This window comes from Eumetopias jubatus, unplaced genomic scaffold (assembly GCF_037043125.1).
Source record: "Eumetopias jubatus isolate StellerSeaLion01/CBP00866 unplaced genomic scaffold, mEumJub1_p1.0 scaffold_14, whole genome shotgun sequence".
In the NCBI taxonomy this organism is placed as follows: domain Eukaryota; kingdom Metazoa; phylum Chordata; class Mammalia; order Carnivora; family Otariidae; genus Eumetopias; species Eumetopias jubatus.
This window is the reverse complement of record NW_028274820.1, coordinates 101,837,190-101,856,728: the sequence shown is the minus strand read 5'-3', so window position 1 is coordinate 101,856,728 and position 19,539 is coordinate 101,837,190. Positions and strand designations below refer to the sequence as shown.

The 19,539-nt window shown below is 48.2% G+C and overlaps 5 non-coding genes across 5 annotated transcripts; all 5 read right to left on the bottom strand.

Annotated features, from left to right (window-relative positions):
* Window positions 1–6,017: 6,017 nt before the first annotated feature.
* Window positions 6,018–6,089, bottom strand: TRNAC-GCA (transfer RNA cysteine (anticodon GCA)). Its single transcript has one exon. It is a non-coding gene; the product is annotated as a tRNA-Cys (tRNA).
* Window positions 6,090–12,710: 6,621 nt separating this feature from the next.
* Window positions 12,711–12,782, bottom strand: TRNAC-GCA (transfer RNA cysteine (anticodon GCA)). The gene has a single exon. It is a non-coding gene; the product is annotated as a tRNA-Cys (tRNA).
* A 1,318-nt stretch (window positions 12,783–14,100) lies between these two features.
* Window positions 14,101–14,172, bottom strand: TRNAY-GUA (transfer RNA tyrosine (anticodon GUA)). Its single transcript has one exon. It is a non-coding gene; the product is annotated as a tRNA-Tyr (tRNA).
* Window positions 14,173–15,125: 953 nt separating this feature from the next.
* TRNAC-GCA (transfer RNA cysteine (anticodon GCA)) lies at window positions 15,126–15,197 on the bottom strand. Its single transcript has one exon. It is a non-coding gene; the product is annotated as a tRNA-Cys (tRNA).
* A 4,016-nt stretch (window positions 15,198–19,213) lies between these two features.
* TRNAC-GCA (transfer RNA cysteine (anticodon GCA)) lies at window positions 19,214–19,285 on the bottom strand. The gene has a single exon. It is a non-coding gene; the product is annotated as a tRNA-Cys (tRNA).
* Between the last annotated feature and the right edge of the window lie 254 nt (window positions 19,286–19,539).

Genomic DNA, 19,539 nt, shown 5'->3' with positions numbered 1-19,539 from the left:
CTGAAATCAAGTGCCCACAGAGAGCAAGCGCCCTGGTGGCAGATTCTAACACCCCAGGAATGACTAGATCATACTACATCCAGTTCTCAGAAGGACACACGGGGCTTCTGACGACTGTGCCAAGAAAATCTGCCTAAGGCACCACGTGGCAGAGCCGAACACCAGAGGCAAACTTTGATCCAGCAGTTGCTAAATTCCCTGAAATTCGGAGACTCTTGGTCTCTTGGGTGAATGTTGGGGCATTTATCAGGGAAGAACAGTCCTCCCAAATTTGTAATTTATGAGAGGATATGGAGAAATCAATCCCAACTCCAAAGGCCACCAATCCCCACGGATTTCCTCTTATATCCGGACTGATGGAAGGGCTCGCAGAGGGTCCAGCACCCCTGTCCCTGCCCACTGAATGCAGAAGCTGTCCATTCACTGTGGAAACTGAAAACACCCAGGGGGTCTTTCCTGTCCATCAGAATCTTTGCACTTTGGAATCCAAATAGCCTGTGGCTCCAGGAGGGGACAGTGTGCGGTCCCCGCCCAGGGAGAGGCAGGTGTGGTCTGACTGTCCTAGGCAGTGGCTCAGCCAGCAAAGTCAGAGTCCCCATGCCAGTTCAGAAGGTTTTTAGGCTTTGGTAGCCCAAACAGGCAGCCTTAAAGCCCATCCCTGCCCCCTCCAGATGTGCAAAGCCCCAGACGTGAGGCCTTTCAAGGCAGCTGGGGCTGCTCAGCGGGAGGGTGGTGTTAGCCTTCCTGGCCAGATGCCTCCCCCAGGCTCAGCCCCGGGATTCGGCCTTGGGATGAAGAAGGGGAAAAAGAGATCCATCCAGCCAGTAGTCGAACAGGTGAAGCTGGGGGGAGAGGGGAGCAGGGGTTAGAACAAATGAGCCCAGGAAAGGTGGAGTGAAGAGGGAAGGTGGGGGAGGTAAGAAAGTGTATCAGCGAGAGACAGGAGGGGAGGGGCTGAGCAGGGCGGAGGGGGCTTCAGGGCATTCAAATGAGGGTCAGTGGGAAAGGGGAGGGAGCTTCTGGCCAGGAGAGGGTGAGTCAGCCAGGACATGGGGCCGGCAGGAGTAAATAGAAACTACTGGGTCTTGGCGGAGGAGGGTCCCTCCCTGGGGGAGGCCACAACCATGAAATGATGTCAATTAGGAAACAATGTGAAGTAAGCTCTGGGTCCGGGGAAAAGATCTGACTGCGGGTCGGGAGGACCACAGTTCAGATTCCCAGGCTGCTGTGAGCTCATCCTGTTTAGTCCTAGATGTGGGGTGGACATCATTCAGATCATTATTTGGGGAGGCCTATCTCCTCCAGCCCGGGCAGGAAGGAAGCAGCTGAAGGCAGTGGGCCCCGTCGCGTCTTGTCCCAGGTTAGGGAAGTGGAAGGAGCCCAAGATCAGCCATGTGGGATCTGGCCCCAACCCTATGATTAATCAGGTGTGTGTGCTTGGGCACATCTCTTAATTATGGCCTCTTTTCAAGCCTGTAACATGGGGCACCAAACTAAATTGGTGGTTTCCAATTCTGACTTTCCACTGGGATCATCCCATGAGCTTGTTAAAAATAGAGTCCCTTGGCCCTGCGCCCAACTATGCTGATTCAGGCAGTCTGACCTGGGGCCTGCGAGCTGTATTTCCATGAAAGCACACGCCATGGCTCTTACCATCTCACACGCCGGGTGCTGTGATGGGCCGTCCAGCTGGGGACCCTTGGCCTTAGAGAAGTCCAGAGCCCTCCACTGACACAGCCCTGCTTTGACATTGACGTCCTTGGCCAAGGACAGCTGGCATAGGCAGGGGATGGTGCAGAAGGGGATGGTGGGCAGGAATGCCTTCCACCTGAAGCAGAGCGGGTCTCAGGGACTGACAAGACATGAGGGGGTATGTCAGTGTCTGAAGGAGTTCTGGAATTAATGACAGAGGCCAGAAGTCTTCCTGTCAGAGTGAGGTGAGCTTTTAAGGACAGATGTTGCTTACCTGTTCTTGATTTTTGGAATGCGACTCCAGCTTCCTTTCCCTCACTGGAGCCCGTGATTCTACACCAAGGACAGAGAGAAAAGAGGCCCCGGAAGGTCTCTCTTCTTCAGCGTTTCCCTCCCTGGAGTCAGTCCCACAGCGCCAAGCACAATCCTGCTCTTCCCTGGGGGCGTGGGTCTGTGAGTCCTGAGCAGGCCTCAGGGGGAGCTCCACAACCTGAGTCAGGGAGCCTCAGGCCAGAGCCTCTGCAGGGCCGCCAGCACGCTGGGCTCAGAAAACTAAGCAGCAACCCTACTGCAGGGCTCCTTCTGGCTCAGCTACTCTTGTAGGACAGGGAACCCACTTGTGATTAAAAGTTAAGGAAGGGGGCACACCCAGATTTGAACCAGGGACCTCTTGATCTGCAGTCAAATGCTCTGCCCCTGAGCTAAGAAGATGGTATAAGTAACACCTTTTGCCTGTGTTGCTACATCAGGATTCAGTTTTGCTGGTTGGAATGTCCTGGCCAGTTCTGCTTCTCTCAGCTCTGACCTTCCTCCTGCAGGAAGCCAGCCCTTCCTCTTCCTGTCTCTACTGTGTGCACCTGGCTGAGGATGCCCCTGGTCGCCTTGTTAACCTTTACAGGTGGGCAGAGCTTTAAAATCATCCAGATTTCTCTCTTCAGCCCTAATGGTTGTTGAGCATCCACAGCAGGTCAGGGACACTGGGACGGTGACATAACTGTGACAAGTTGCAATTCTTTCCCTGTGGGGAGAGAAGGTTCAGAGCCCATGTCCAGCGGTTACTTAATTACACAGAACGTCCATAACGGGCACCTGCGTGGCTCAGTCCGTTAAGCGTCTCCCTTCAGCTCGGATCATGATCCCGGGGTCCTGGGATCAGGCTCCCTGCTCAGGGGGGGGTCTCCCTCTCCCTCTGCCCCTCCCCCCGCTCGTGCTCGCACTCTCTCCCACTCTCAAATAAATAAAATCTTTAAAAAAAAAAGAATATCCATGATAATTTGTCAAGGGAAAAGGCAGGTTACAAAACCGTGTGTCTGAACAAAATTGTTGATGATCTCAGCTTTTTTCTGTGCTTTTATTTATCTTTCAAGTTTTCCATGTTGAGTTTGTGGCCTTTGTAAAAAAAAAAAAAAGTTACTTAGGAAAAATTATACTCTAGGAGAGTTCCACTCCTGGGAATTTATCCCTCAGAAATACTCATGTGAGTGCACAAAGACGCTGTAGGTGGAGACTCGTTGCAGCTTTTACCTTTTTTGTTAGCAATAAATTGGAAACCACCTAACTCTCCACTGACAGGGAACAGGTTACAAAGCAGTCAGAGGATGGGGTATGATGCAACAGAAAAAGATGACATAGGTCCGGAGTATGACAATGAGAAGACTCTTAATATCATTAAGGGCAAAAAGCAAATTGCATGGCATGTGCATGATATGAACTCATTTGGACTTTTAAAAAGAGACCAGGTATATATATTATTATATAATAAGGGGCGCCTGGGTGGCTCAGTCGGTTAAGCGTCTGCCTTTGGCTCAGGTCATGACCTCGGGGTGCTGGGATGGAGCCCCTTGTAGGGCTCCCCGCTCAGCGGGGAGTCTGCCGCTCCCTCTCCCTCTGCCCCTCCCCCCTGTTCATACTCTGTCTCTGTCTCTCTCTCTCTCCAATAAATAAATAAAATCTTTTTAAAAAAGATTATATACACATACAAATATTTACGTATAAACACATAATAAATTTTTATATATATAAAACAATTTTTTGAGAGAGAGAGAGAGAGGTGGGGAGGGGCACAGGGAGAGGAAGGGGGAATCTCAAGCCGACTCCACGCTGAGCCCGGAGCCTGACCCAGGGCTTGATTCCCCCCACCCAGAGATCGAGACCTGAGCCGAAACCAAGTCGGACACCCAACCAACTGCGCCACCCAGGCGCCCCTAAAAATATAAATTTAAATATAAATTTGTATATTTGTTTACATGTTATATACTATATATAACACATCTATAAAATATGTATATCATCTACTATGGGAGAAAATAAACCAGACAGCTACTGCCAACGAGGGGGTGGGGGATTCTTTCATTTTCCAATTCACACACGTAATAACCCAAACGTCTACACACTCCAGCCTTGCAGGTACTGCGTGGTTAAAAAACAACTGAGAGAAAGCACTACGAATATTCTTTCCTTTCCTGCCTTCCGCAGCTGCATGCCTCCTGATTCCTGCTCCTCCCTAGACCCCGCCGGCCCCAAGCCCCTCCCGATCCGTCCTTCCCCCACTACCCCTGCCCCGTGGTGGTGGCAGGCATTTGTCCTTTCTGCTGGTTTTCTGCCCCCCCCCACCTCCCCTCCAGCGCTGTCGTCATGGTTTCACACACCGGGCGTCCACTGTCCACCCAGCCAGGATGCACGGTGTCCTCGGTTGGTGTGAGGACAAAGGGCCAGCCCACTGCCCCCCCCGGGGACCCCAGCACCGCCCGGCCCCTCAGCCACACACCGCCGCTGCCACATCTGGCTTCTCCGCCCCGACCTCTCAGCCTCCCCAGAGGCCTCCCGGACTCCAGGCTCTGGGGCCAAGGGTATAGGGAGGGCGCACCCGACGGGCCCACAGACCATGTAGGACTCTGAAAATCATGAGAGGAAAGCTCGCCTCCCAGGTCAGTGGAGACTCACAATAAAGTCAAAGGGTGACATTTCCAAAGGTAGAGAAAGGTTTTCGTATCCACACTCAAGAGCAAGACAATCGAGGAAGGGACAGGCCCCGGCTCGGTGATGAAAATCGCGTACACACAGCCTCAAATACGCAGGCTCTCTCCCGTAAGAGGGAGATGGTTAAATCAGGGGGCGGGGGCCACTAGGGAGCCCTCAGGAAGGGCAAGAAACAGAGACAGCTCCTGCACAAATCCGGAGGGTCCCGCGGGGGAGAGGTCACACGGACGGAGGCTGCCCCCAGAAGTCACTTTCAACATCAGAAGGTGTCGTGGGAGGGGAGGCACAGGAAAGGAACAAGCCACCCGGCTCTCGGCCAAAGTTCCAAGTGTTTACGAAACTGGAAAAAGAAGCACTGAGTCAGAAATTTGAGTCTCTCGCTAACAAAAAGGAGTCAGCTTCAATGAAAGGGAAACTCCAAAGCACATCCCTGAGGATAAAAGAAGTCTTGTTTTTTCAGGCACTCATGTTGTATGCTGATAACAGAACGCAGGATAGAGAACCTTTGCAACCCGGGGTGTCGGACGGAGAGCTCTGGGTCAGCTGACCGAGGTAGACGAAGTCTGACCACGCTGTTTCTATGCTGCCCTTTCCCGCCGTCCGGTGTAAGGGGGTTGAGGCCTCCTTGCTGTCAAAGAATTTATTATGAGAACCTGTTTTTAGCCCATCAAAAGTGTAGATTTCTGTTGTTGATCGAAGCCTGGAGGGTGGGGAAATGGGAGAAAGGTCATAAAAGATGATGGGTGTGAGGCATAACAGAAATCATGGCTTGCCCTTGTGAATTCCATGCCGTATCTCGGAACTCACAACGGATTCTGAGACTGTCTACCAACATGCTCCGCTGCTCCTTCTCCAAACCACAGAAAGTCATTACACACTTTAGTTTTGAGATGGGTGATATAATTCACGGGTTCCTTATGCAGAAGTTTACTTGTAAAGCTTGAATAAGATATACGATTGTCTTTAATAGTTCCTCAATGTGCACTTGAACATGTGGAGAGGGGCCTACCCTCTGAGCCACAGATCCCAGCCCTTTGGCTTGGAAAGAGAAGACCCCTTCTACCCCATTCACAGAATGCCTGAATTGAGAAGGGAGAGTATTGAGGACACAAGGCAGAGACAGTGACTGTCCCTGATACTGTTAACATCGGGTCACCGAGGATGCCCACTTAGAGATGAATCTGAGAAGATCTAGAACACAAGGTGCTGGGCAGACCGAGCAACTATGGTATTAAGCTTCACCATTTGATGGTTTTGGTGGGGGAAAACAACTTCACATTGACGTCTAATAAGGAAGAGGAAGTTTTAAAAAAAAAATGCAGCATCAATTTAAGTTAGGGATAAAGAGGGGGCACCCAGATTTGAACTGGGGACCTCTTGATCTGCAGTCAAATGCTCTACCCCTGAGCTATACCCCCTCCTGCTATGGTGTGACTTAATTAATATTCTTCATCTGTGTAGCCACACCCAGACCACCTGTAAAGTGATGAGTAACCCCTTCGGAAGGCGCTCTCTCGGGGACCGCCGGGCCTGCTTCAGGGAAAACTCACCAGCATGCTGCATAACAAGCAACAGGCTCCTTCCTCAAAAGCCTCACACCCTGTGTCCTCCTGGCCTACAGCCCGTAGGAAGGTGGGAGCAGTAAAAGGGTGAGGGGGCCGTCCCAGGGACAGAGTCTCAGGCCCCACACGTGGTGGGCAATCTGAAACAAGACAAGTTTGCCTAAAGACAGCACTTAGCAAGGGCTAAGCTCTTAAGGAGCAAGTGAGTTGAAGACAAGAAAGAGAAAAGCAACCCCGAGCATCCACAGCCCCTGGCAGGCTGACTTGGCGTGGGCCCTGAGTGAGCACTCTTCATCTGGTCTGAAAAGCTACAGGGAGTTATTTTAATTCTTGTTGGACTCGGGTGGATGGTGCCCTAGGCTCCTGGTCAAATGAAAATCCTCTCTGAAGGAATGCACCAGGAAACAAGCTTCCTAGAACTCCCACGGGTCGGGTTTTAATAAATCTAAGTGTTCGAGAAGCAGCATAGCATGGAGACCCACAGCATAGACTCTGAAGGCAGAGAGCCTGGATCCAAGTCCTGCCCCAGCTGTGGGACCTCTGGCTGGTTACTTCCCCTCTCTGTGCCTCGCTGCATACGCTGTAAAATGATAATAACATATACTTGATGCACTGGTGGGTAGATTAAATGAGTTAATCCGCATAAAACACTTGAACCAGGACTGGCACATAGGAAGCTCTATGTCACTGTTTGTGACTGAGCAAATTTAAAAACGCACGAGGAAACTAGCTAACATTCGTGAGAGTCGACGGAATAGGAAACATGGGAACTGGACCTGCAAAGACTCCACCTATGACATTATTTGAATGAATCAAAGAGTATCTTAAAAGAGAGAAATGAAATCTAAACTGAGGAGCAAAAGATTCAGAAATGGTCACATATATTCGAAAAACTAATCAAAACATTCTCGAAATGAAAGATGTAATTAACTTGTTTTTATTTCTTATTGAAGTGTTATTTACACAAAGCACACAAATCTTAAATGTACAACGCAATGAATGTTGACATATACACACACCCAAAACCACCACCCAAATCAAGACACAGAAAATTTCTGGCACCTCATAGGGTTCCCTTGCAGCCCTTCCCAACTGCCCCCTCTCCCCAAAGATAACCACCATTCTGTCGCCATGGATTAGTTTTGCCTGTTCTTGGATTTATTCTTTTGAGTTTGCTTCTTTCACCCAACCTCAGGGTTCTCAGACTCATGCCTGTTTAGCCACTGTGACAGTAATGTGTTCTTTCTGATTCCTGTTTAGCATTCCATTGTATGACTGTACCATGGTTTATTTATCTATGCTGCTGCTGGTGGACGTTCGGGCTGTTTCCAGTTGGAAGCTATTAAGAGAAATGCCGGTATGAACCTTCTTATATGTACATGTGCACTCTAAAGTATATAGCTTGGAATAGACTTGCTGATTAAGAGAGCGTTCGCATTTTCAACTCAACTGATAAGGCCAGACAGGTTTCTGAAGTGGTTATATCAAATTGTACTACCACCGACAGCATAGGAGAGTTACTACTGCTCCATATCCTCGTAATGCTCAGTACCATCGGTCTCCATTTTAACCATCCTGGTGAGAATCTAGTGGTATCTCCCTGTGGCTCCAATTGCATCTCCCCAAAGACTAATGATGTTTGAGCATCTTCTCATATCCGGATTGGTCATTTGAGTGTCTTCTTTTGTGAAGGGCCTGTTCAAATCTCTTGTTCATCTTTCTATTGGGTTGTCTGTATCCTTTTTATTGCTTTGCCCAGGTTCCTTTTGTGTTTTGGATATGAACCCTTCATCGGTGATATGTATATATGTGTATCATGTATTTACAAGGAAGTTTGGAGGGACCATGTAAGAGTAGAAGTTTTGGTGAAGGAAATGACCTTGTTGGGAGACAGGAGAGTGAAGAGCTTTGCCATTCATTGAGTAGGAAGTTGGTATACTGGCACCTTTATCAGCTAAAATCGTGGATTTTTCCACTGACCCAGCTCAGTCCTGCTAAACTCACTCACTCTGTAAGTTGTATTGTCCTAGAAAATTTTCCATGCCATCTGAATATTGTATTTTATTGGCACAAAGTCACTCATAATATAATCCTATGATCTTTTTAATGTCTTTGGAATTGTAGTTAGGTATCCTTTCAAATATCTCTTTTATTGGTTATTAGTGTTTTCTCTTTTTCCTTTGTCAGTCTTGTCTGGATTAACATTTTTTATTATTTTTTTCTTTTTTTTCAAAGATTTTATTTATTTATTTGACAGAGAGAGAGAATGAGAGATAGAGAGCACAAGAGGGAAGAGGGTCAGAGGGAGAAGCAGACTCCCTGCTGAGCAGGGAGCCCAATGAGGGACTCGATCCCGGGACTCCAGGATCATGACATGAGCTGAAGGCAGTTGCTTAACCAACTGAGCCACCCAGGCACCCTTATTATTTGTTTCAAAGAACAACTTTTGCTTCATTGGTCCTATCTCTTATGCATTTGTTTTCTATTTAATCAGTTTATGCTTTCATTAATTCATCTTCATTACTTTCCTCTTTATTTTTCCTTTGGCTTTATTGTCCCTTTCATTTTTTAAAATTTTTTATTTTTTAGAGCGGGTGGGGCGGGTGCAGAGGGAGACCAGGAGAGAATCCCAAGCAGACTCCATGCCCACCTAGCACGTGAGTTCAACACGGGGCTCGATCTCACAACCCCAAGATCATGACCTGAGCCGAAATCAGGAGTCAGTCGCTCAACCGACTGAGCCACTCAGGCACCGCTTTACTGTCCCTTTTATATCTTTTTTGGGATAGATGCAGAGCTAGTTAATTTTCACCTTGTCTCTTCATAATGCTGTGGATGCAAGAATTGCCCTCTGCACACTGCTATGGTTGCAACTGACAAGTTTCAATATCTGGTATTTTCATCATCATGTAGTTCAAATATTTTCTAACTTCTAACTCAATTGCAATTTCCCTTTTGGCCCCTGGATTATTTAAGAAGTACAGTTTTTAATTTCTAAGAAGGTGGGATTGTCTAATTATTTGTTAGGTTTTCTTGTTATTTATTGTTACTTGAATTTTAATTTAATTTGGTCAGGATACATACTTGTTGTGCTTGAAATACTTTGGAATTTGTTAAGACTTGCTTTACACTCAGAATATGGTCAATTTGTGTGAATGTTCCATGAGTGAATGGGGGGAAAAATGCAAGTTCTCTAACTGCTGAGTGTAAGGTTCTTTATGTGTTAATTAGGTCCTATTTGTTAATCATGTTGTTCAAGTCTTTTATATCTTTCTGATATTATCTCTGCTTGTCCTATCAATTCACAAAAGAGGGTTTTAAAGATCTCTCGCACGATTGGAGGGTTGTCCATTTTCCCTTTTTAATCTGTTAATTTCTGCTTCATACGTTTTGAGGCTTTATTTTTAGGTGCAATCAAATTTAGAATTGTGGTACCTAACTGGTTAATTGAACACTTTATCAGTACAAAATGACCATCTTCATCCCTGGTAATGATTTTTGCCTCAGAAACGATTTTGTCCCGTATTAATATAGCTACAAGACATATGGTTGTCATAGTTACATCTCTTTCTGTCCTTTTATTTTCAATATATTTATATCCTTATGTTTTCTACCTATCTCTTGTGACCATCCTATAGTGGTTGTTGTTTTTATCCAGTTACATTCTTTGTCTTTTTACTGTGGTATTTTATACATTTATATTTAATGTCAATACTGATAATACTTTGGTTTAAGCCATCTATCTTCTTCGTCCTTCAAGTTCTAGGTTCTTTTGCCTCCTTTACTGTCTTCTTTTGGCAACTATAGGAAGAGACAGCGGGAGTTGACAGATGAGATCCCTGCACCGTGGAATGGAACTGGTAAAAATCCACAAGAGTCCAGGGAGCTAACAGATTTCTCTTGCTGGTAGGATCACACAAAAGATGGTTAGTGTGGGGCTAACAGATCTTTTAACCAGAGTGTAGGCAAGGGAACCGGCAACCTTGTCTGCTATTGAGAGTGACCTAGACTCCTTGGATTGGCATTTGCCTAGAATAAAAAAGAAGGAGCTAGAGAATAAAATCATTAGCACTTTTCCTGTGCTGACCTGGGTGGGGACAAGTGTCTCTAGGGGACAGCAATTTTCTCACTGTCCACAAAAGGCGGACTCACAGAGGTGCAGAACTCGACCACAGCTCCGATAAAGCTACACCCCTCCCCACAGCAGACCCTCTGACTCCTTCGCTTCCATCACAGGCTCATCGAGGACATACTTCCTTCCCCCACTTCTGTCTTCTCCAGCACAAAAGCTCGTGCAGAAGCAGCCAGACTGCAGCTGCTTGGTTTCCCGCCACACCTCAGAGACCCCTCTCTTCCCCTCTCTTCTTTCCCATTCTTCTCAAAGAAAACATGCCTCTCCTCCCTTCCAAGTAAACCACTCCATCTCTACTCTGGTCCCCACAACTGAGCTGACTCAATTCTTTCTCCATCTTATTCCTTCCCCTAACCAAAAGCCGGCTCCGAACTCTAGCCTAAATTAGATTAGGCTTCCCACCTTCCCTATAGCTACTCTGTATTTCTCTCTGGACAAAAGTAATCCACGCATCTGACTCTACCTTCTCACACGATTGCTCATGCTGTACCTCTCATCAGCCACCAAGTCCTGTATATTTTATCCTGAAAGTCTCTCTGGAATTCCTTTTCTCCCCTGCTTCTGCTTCCTTACTCTGCGTCACTGGGTGAGTTCTTTAACTCTGTTAGCTTCAGTTTCCTCGTCTTAAACAGGGATGAGTTTCTTGTGACAAATACGGTTCACTTCAGATAAACTGCCCGGCGTGGTACTAGCACATAGTAGGTGCTCGAAAAAAAAAATAATACCAGTTAAGGAAGGGTCTTTTGGCAAACTTGGTCATGTAAGCATTCTCTGTAATGTCTCCTAGGTGATGTCCCCTAAATAAAGGGACTGGCAAAGAAGTCCTGCTTCTTTGCAGTCCGAAGGACTCCCTGTGACCCACAGAACAAAGTCTGAATTCCGAAACGTCCCTTACAAACAAACTTTCCTTTGTTGAAAGTCTGCATCTGACATTAGGTCACAGTCACGTGCCCTCCCCCCTGTCCCCTGCACAGCCGTCGTGCCCACACACACACTTCCAGTCTCCTCCAGGTACACACACACCCCTGCACGCATGGTTGCACACACATGTGCACCCACTCTGCACACACAGGTACATAGAAACACGCACCCGTGCATGACTTTTCGATCCAGAAAACACTCCAAATACATGGCGCCTTTGTTTCTTTGTGCGTGTACTACCCACACACTGCCTGACATTCACCGTCCAGACCCAGCTGACCCCACCATCTCCGTAGAGCCCTCGCCGAGTCAGCCCAGAGGCGCCAGGCTCCTTTCTAGCTAATATATTTTGTGTTGCAAATCACTCTTCCCCAAAAGAAGGAGAGCCTCTGAAAAGAGTGAGGAAGGAAAATGTCTGACTAGATTTGGCTCACCTCTGGACCCCCAGGCCTGGCCTCTTGCTCAGCACAAGAAGCATTTGAGGAATTTAACTGAGAGGGCTGATTGCTCTCTGGGGTTTGGTCCTGCCAAGGGAGAGAGAGAGATGGCGGGGGGAGGCAGCAGGGCTGCGGGCAGAGGGCTCAGAGGTGGCCCAGGGGGACCCAGGGGTAAGGGAGAGTATGCAGCAGAAAGACAGATGCATTTTCAGTGGGCAGGCTGCCTGCTGCCTACAGGTCAACCCTGCTTATTCAGGAGGGCAAAATCACGGTGTGGCTTCAACACAGAAAAGGTACTTGCTGGGAAGATACACTCATTCCTCTGTGGGGTGACAGGACATCTAATAGCTTAGACCTCGTACACTAGACAGGGCACTGAGAGGTCTCCGGATCACATCTCCGTGCCCACTACTCACTCTCCATTCTCTCCATTCTATTCATTGAACTCTTGTTAAACGTCAAGATCCCTCTCCCTCGGTAAGTGGGTGAGCAGCGGAGATCAGGAACCTTCTGGACCAAGGCAAGCTTCCAGCTCTGAGTCCTTGTCTGACTCAGCAGCCCATGGCCTCTTCAACACCAGGCGACTTTTCTCCCAATTCCACGGCTCTCCCAGGTAGGCAGACGATCTGTTTGAGACATCAGCCCACAATTATTCCCACAGGCTAATAGACTCAGAAGGTCCCGCAGGAGGTAGCTGAGTCTTTGGCCTTGGAAACAGGAGAAAGAGCAGCAAAAAGAGAAAAAGAGCATCATTGGAAGTGTGTTACAGGTTGACTGGGTATGCGTGAGGCTCAGAGGAGAGAGCATGAGTCTTGTACCACAGCTGTGTGAAGCCAAGGACCTCCCTCACCTGGTCTCTCCCCAAACACACCAGGCCCTAAGAGTCCTAAGTGATAGGAACCTACCCCTGCAGGAACCCTGAAGGAATGCAGGATGCCATAGCCCATTGCAATCCAGTGGCAATGCAAAGCCTTGCCACATAAAGTAAGGGGGCACCTGGATTTGAACCAGGGACCTCTTGATCTGCAGTCAAATGCTCTACCCCTGAGCTATACCCCCAGGCCATAGATGCTACATAATTAATACCTTTCATCTGTTTGGTAACACTCAGCTCTGCAAAATGAAGTCATGGCCCCTTTCCAGGACTGTCTTTCTAGAAGTTGCCAGACCTGGTTCATGGTAAGACATCCTCCCTCAACCCTGCAGCTTGCCAGGCCTCAGTCCCTGGTGGGGTCATTAGCAAGCAAAAGAGGAGAGAAGCCGCCTGAAGAACCCAACCCATTGCCTTTTTGCTTTAGCCCAAGAGCTGGCCAACCTGTCACCAAGGCCAGGTTCTGATTTGCTTCCTTGGTTTTCACCAGTCACCAGAAGATTACCCTTTCCCCATCAAAACTGCAGACCCAGGCCTCCCTGACCACTTTGATTCGAGGGGAGCAGGCAAGGTCAGGTGTAACCACATGCCTCCGTTCCCTTAACGTTTATAGGAAGCTGTAGAGGGTGGTCTCTATCTTTCACTCGCCCTGGAGTCCACAGACAGAAATGGGCTGTTGGTTCAAATGCTATGAGCACAACAGAGATTCAGGGGGTTTACTACATAAATTGGGCTTATAGGAACAATTCTTTAGACTGGAAAGAAATTCAAGTAGTATAAGAAGCCCCATGGACTCCCTCCTAGTCAGGAATCAACTTATACCTATCATAACATCTCTGCCACAGGGAACAGAGACAAGCACCCCCTGCCCCTGGTGGCCCGGTTTTATGAATTTCTCCAGAGGACATTGGTCCTAGAGTTTCATATCCACTGGAAAGAATAACTCAACATCCACTAAGACCAAAATCATTGCCCTTAGCAGACACTCTCCAAAATAGTTCAATAATGAAAGGACTCACAACCGCCATCTGTTCATTTACCTGAGGGCAGATTTGCAGCTAATAATAACAACTGACATCTGTGTACTAGGTGTTGTCCTAAATGCTTTAAATTCTCTCTCACACACATACACACACCCTATGAGGTGGTACTATTATTATCCCCCATTTTATAAATGCAAAATCTGAGGCACAAAGGAGACTGAGCAACTTACCTGGGGTGACACTCCCTACCTCACCCAGTGACCCTTAGAATCAACCAGACTTCCCACAGGAACTTGAGGTCTTCCTACTGCTGCAAGATGTATACAAGGAACAACTTACCTTCACAACTCCGAGGCATGGAGAAGGGCTTGGCACTGGCCGATAGTTGGTGTTCAGTGAGTCAATGAATATAACTGGACAATCTGTGCACAACCTCCTGGCACCTTTCTTTTTAACTGGGAGCCTAGGATGGAAGGGGGACTGGGAGGCAGGGGGAAGGACCATCCAAACTTGGACATAAGTAAGGGGGCACCTGGATTTGAACCAGGGACCTCTTGATCTACAGTCAAATGCTCTACCCCTGAGCTATACCGCCAGACTGTAGGTGCTACATAATTAATACCTTTCAACTGTTTGGTAACACTCAGCTCTGCAAAAGGAAGTCATGGCCTCCTTCCAGGACTGACTTTCTGGAAATTGCCAGACCTGGTTCATGGTGAGACATCCTCCCTCAGCCCTGCGGCTTCCCAGGCCTCAGTCCCTGGTGGGTCATTGGTGGGGAAGAGAGGAGAGAAGCCGCCTGAAGAACCCGCAGTCCATTTCCCATTGCCTTTTCGATTTAGCCCAGGACCTGGCCTACTGTCTCCCAAACTACCCACCCCATCGGGGCTCCCAGCCCTTCGCATTTCTCCCTTCAGTGAAGACAGAAATGGACTCTAATTCAGACAGTGTTGCAGAGCTCCAATAGTTGGGGGAGCAACACTGTCTGTCTCCCTTGTCAGAGTAGCTAAGCCAGGCTTTAGACCCCAGAAGGTTGAAGCAAGTACGTGGGTGAGCTCTGGTGTGGGAAAAACCAGATCCCCAGAGGGAAATGTATATCCCACATGGAGAGAACCTAGATGCTACGATTTGTCTCCGTAGGTCTCACCACGACTCCACTGTGCCAAACTGTTTTTGCTGGGAAGGAAGGGTGAGGGTGATGATTTAAGGTTACCGTTTACTGTCTGATCCTGGGAAGTCTGTTGTATCTACTCTGGTCTGCCCTGGAAAAACCCAGCAGAATTCCCAGCATGCGTCCCTGCCTTCTCTTTGAAGACCCAATAGAGTGGAAGAAATTAGATATATGCAGAAAGGGAAAAGGCTAGGTGCCAAGAGAAGGAGGGATACCCAGAGCGTTAGTAGAGGCAAACATGCAAGGGGCAATCCACCCAGATTGCCGTTGTGCAAGGGCTGACCAGTGGCTTTCGATTTCAGGAAGGATCATAATTAGCATGGATGAAGGGAAATTGGAATATGGGCAACAGCTGTGAATAGGAAAACCAATAGAGTAGGGGGCACCCGGATTTGAACCGGGGACCTCTTGATCTGCAGTCAAATGCTCTACCCCTGAGCTATACCCCCCTGCTTCCTAGGGATGTCTAATAAACACTTTTCACCTTCATAGTCACACCCAGAACTCCTATTGCACATTGGGAGTTTCTATTTGTCTCTAGAGAGCTGATAAAACCAGCAATTTATTCCTCCACAAACTCACCCCAGAGAGGTCCTCCCCAGAGCCCCCGGCCTTACCCCACTACGTGCCTGCATCTCCGCCCCCTCCCCCCGCCCCGTTCTTCAGTCTGTGGTGACTGCAGCAACCAGAAGGAGCATTGACTTTAACTACTGGGAGGGCTTTTAAGATTTATTTGTCTGTGTTTCTCTTATTCTACACCACAAAACAGCAACTTGAAGAGATCCTACCTAACCTCTTCGGAGACGCATGCAGTGCTTACATCTGAAGATGTCTCTCCAGTGTGTGCGTCTATTCATCAAACCTGGGGGGTGGTAGTAGGGGCAGCTGGGGAGGTTAGTGAAATTTCCAGTCCCCGACCTGGATCAAGGCATGGTCCTAGAACCATCATGGAGACATGAGGAAGCTACACATAGCTTCTGGATTCCAGCCAGGGAACTCTTGAGCTACAGTGAAAAGCTCTACCCTGAGTTACACCTCCACCCACAGAACACGGATGTTTTTAATATTATATTTTGTGTTTTTTACTGAAGTATCTTGTGCAATTATTTTTAAAAGTCAAATATTGTTTTTAAAGATTATCGGAAAAAACTCAATCCTTTGTATCTCCCTCCTGCCACCCAGAGGCAACCACCCTCTACTGTTTTGTCTGTTTCTTTTAGTCTATTTGCTGCCATGATTTCAAATAATATAAATATCTCATGATATGTAATATCAAACTTAATCAAGTTTAGACATCAACTGTCGTACTTTTCTGATGAAGATCATAATTTATGTGCCTCCTTCCCTTCTCAGTTTTCTATTATAACTATATCTCGACTTTTGGTTAGATAATTTTCTATGTTTTTATGTTTAATATTTTCATTGTTATTAGTTAATAGTGTTCATGGTGCTAAGTGGAACTAAGAATTCTGGTAAAACTTTTGGTTTTTCCTGAAGTTAGTAATAACCTCATGTTTCAACTGCTTAGTTTTCTTTGAATATCTAAGGTTTTCCACAAACTTTAATCACTCCCTAGCTACCAGAAGAGCCAAAATGAACTCCAAAGAAGCAATTCTAGCTTCTCCATCCCCACTCCCTCCTGGCTGATGGGGATGTCAGGGATGAGGAGGGCCTGCTGAAGGCCAGGCTGAGGCCTGGGGTGGGGGGGGGCGGGGAGGAGGGAGGGCAAGGAGGCTGCCTAGCAATGGAACAGGCCTGCTGGTGAGCTGGGAGGCACACTGAGAACAAAGGAATAGCAACAGAACAACAAGACCCTGAGTCTCAGCTTCTAGGGGAAGAGTGTGGACCAAGAAGTCTGCTTCAATTCCGAGTGCCCCTCTTGTAGTCTGGCTTAACATCCACATAGACGGTTCTGAACTTTTCATTACTTTGCACCTGCTAGGTCCTGAATCTGTGAAGTCTACAAATAAAAACTATACTGGCTGGAACCTTGACAAAGCCCACTTCGGCCTCAGAAGGATGAGCTCCTCATGGCAAACTCCCTCCGCTCCCTCCTGCCCCACTCACGGGCCCTCATCCCAAACCATCTCTCACTGTAAAGTCCTGATGCATGCAGCTTCTCAGAGACTCCTGGCTTACCTTGAAAAGACACGTTTATGCATTGGGCCTCAGGAAATAATGTTGATTAAATAGTACCACCTGGTGCTCCTCTGGAGGAGAAAGGGCAGAATGGTCTGGGGTGCAATGCAGTGTCTTTCCCACCAGAGCAGAGTGACCCGATCTCAGTGAGAGATGAAAACTGATGCAGAGAGCAGAGGGAGAAAAGAAAAGTCTGGAGGGCTGAAAAAGGATGGAGGGTTTCAGTGAACTAAAACCAAATTCTGAGTCCTGAATATAAAGCCCTTCAACCCCTGGCCCCTGCTTCCCTTGGAGCTCCAGCCTACTCCCTCTGCTCTTTGTCCCCAGGCACTTGGGACACCTCTGGGGGCACTTTATGTCCCACCTTTGCTTATGCTCTTTCTCCTGCCCTGATTGCCCCTGCCTGCATCTCGGCAAGAACCAAGGAGGCTTCCTGGAAGAGGCACCAGCTTCCTTCCACTCTTCAAAACATGCAAAGAAACTGCCTTACCCCTTACAACATAATGGTATTTGTTTCTTAGGCTAATATTTTATGTGAGTAAGCAGATTGTATCTACAATGATATTATTATTGACTATTATGATTCCTTTGTTTGTGGCGGGCAGTCTGCCAGGGATTATGCAGGACTGGCTTTAGATTTTTGCTTTTAGTTGTTGCCTTTGGGTCTATGGAGAGCTCAAACAGAGTAAGAGGTTTCCTGATGTCCTGGATAAGAATTTCAAGTGGAATAAAACAGAGCAGTAAATTGACACACTGAAGACTGATACAGCTTGCAGGAATGACTGGGCGAGAAGCACCCCTTGCCATATGATCATGATGTGGGCATATTGACCTGAAATGTGAACACCCTCGAGGGACAACTGGTCCACCATCTAGATGCTGGCACAGAGTATAACTGGGCGCTAATTAGAACACCACTGAAACCACTGTCTTTCCAGTCTGACTCCGAAATTCTACCAGCCAGCATTAAAGAACTCCCTGACCAGGTTACCTTGTTCATCTTCCTGAAAAACATGTTGCAGCATCCTCACTCCCGTGGGCCCTGCCTGTCTCTGCTGCTCAGATGGAAAGCAGACATCCCACAGTGCATTCCCGGGGTCCCTGTTCAAGGCAGGTGACTGGGGTCCCTGTGTGAACGCAGGGGACAGAGAAGTAGCCCCAGGGTGGCACAGGGCCTCATGAGTGAAGTGGCTCGCAGCCCCTCATATGTAGAAGCCAGGTCCTGGCAGTCAGCGTGCTTCCTGAAGGGCCCTCTCGCCACCCTCCCTTTAGACCCTCTGCTCTGTACACTCCCTGCCAAGGCAGCTCAGGGCAGAGCGACCGGAGCCCTAGGGGTCTGCTGTGGGCACAGCCCTGAGCTCAGTAGGGATGAAGTGCATGTGAGAGGAGGCAAAGGTCCATTCTCCCCGCCACGGAGGTGGCCCTGTGTGGTAGAGGTGGGACAACTCTCAGGAAGGGTCACATCTGCGAGGCTCTAAGGGTAAGTGTTAGCAGGGGGCCTCGGTCAGTCCTGGAGAAGTTCACCTGCAGCCACAAGAAGCTGGAGAGGCTTTCTAGCAAAAAATCTACACCGTCTGGGCTCCCTTCTCTCCTTGCAGGGAGACTCAGCTCTGCAGGACCCAGCGGCGACAAGGCAGTCCTTCGTAAATAAAAACCTAGAAGGGGGTACAAGGCATGTGGTTTGAATGAGAGACCACTTGATCTGCAGGTAGACCCCCTGCCTCCTCTGTGTCCCTCCTTGCTCTAGCTGGCTCCTAAACACCTGTGTCGCCCCATCAACACCTCTCTTTATTTTTAGTCAGCCCACGAGACCAGCTCCGCCAAACACTGGATCCATTCCTGCTCACCTTCTCCTTCTCTGGCCCCAACCTCCTTCCACCTGGCAGCCCTGCAGTTTCTCCTCCCGCCCAGTGCATGACCAAGACATCTAAAGCCCCTGATGTTACCCTAGAAAGGCATTTAGAATGCTCCCGAACAGCAGTTGCTAAATGTGGCGGCCCAGGAAAACCATCTAGTGTTTCTGTGATGTGGGTGGATGAAAAGAAGGAAGGGTTTTATTGAGAAATAAAGCTCTTCAGGCCCCAGCTCAGACCAGTAAACCAGACTCTCTGGATTGGGGGCCTGGGAAATGGATGTTTAACCACGTTCGTTGGCAATCCTCCTGCTCAGACACACCTTGGGTCCATATATCGCCTTAACAACACACCACGGTCACGGCTTGAACCACATTCCTGATTCTGGGACTTTCCATTGTCCCAGTCTGCCAAACATCAATCGACAGCCTGAAGGTGCCATTTGGTGTAGGTATTAAAACTAAACTTGGGTCAGGGGGCACCCGGATTTGAACCGGGGACCTCTTGATCTGCAGTCAAATGCTCTACCCCTGAGCTATACCCCCTGCTTTGCTATGGGTCTAAGAAATACCTTTTCACCCGTTCTGCAACACCCAGCTCCCCTGTGCACTGAAATTTCTATTCATTTTTAGAAAGTCTGGAAATGTGGAAAGTTTCCCTTCAGGAAATCGGCACCTTTTGGCCCTGTCCCTCCACTTAGATCCCCCGACCTAACTCTGGCTCCCAGAAACTTCTTCGCTCACAGTCTTGCAGCCTCGTTTTTCTTAGCACCGCTTTGAAGACACTGCTCGAAAAAACT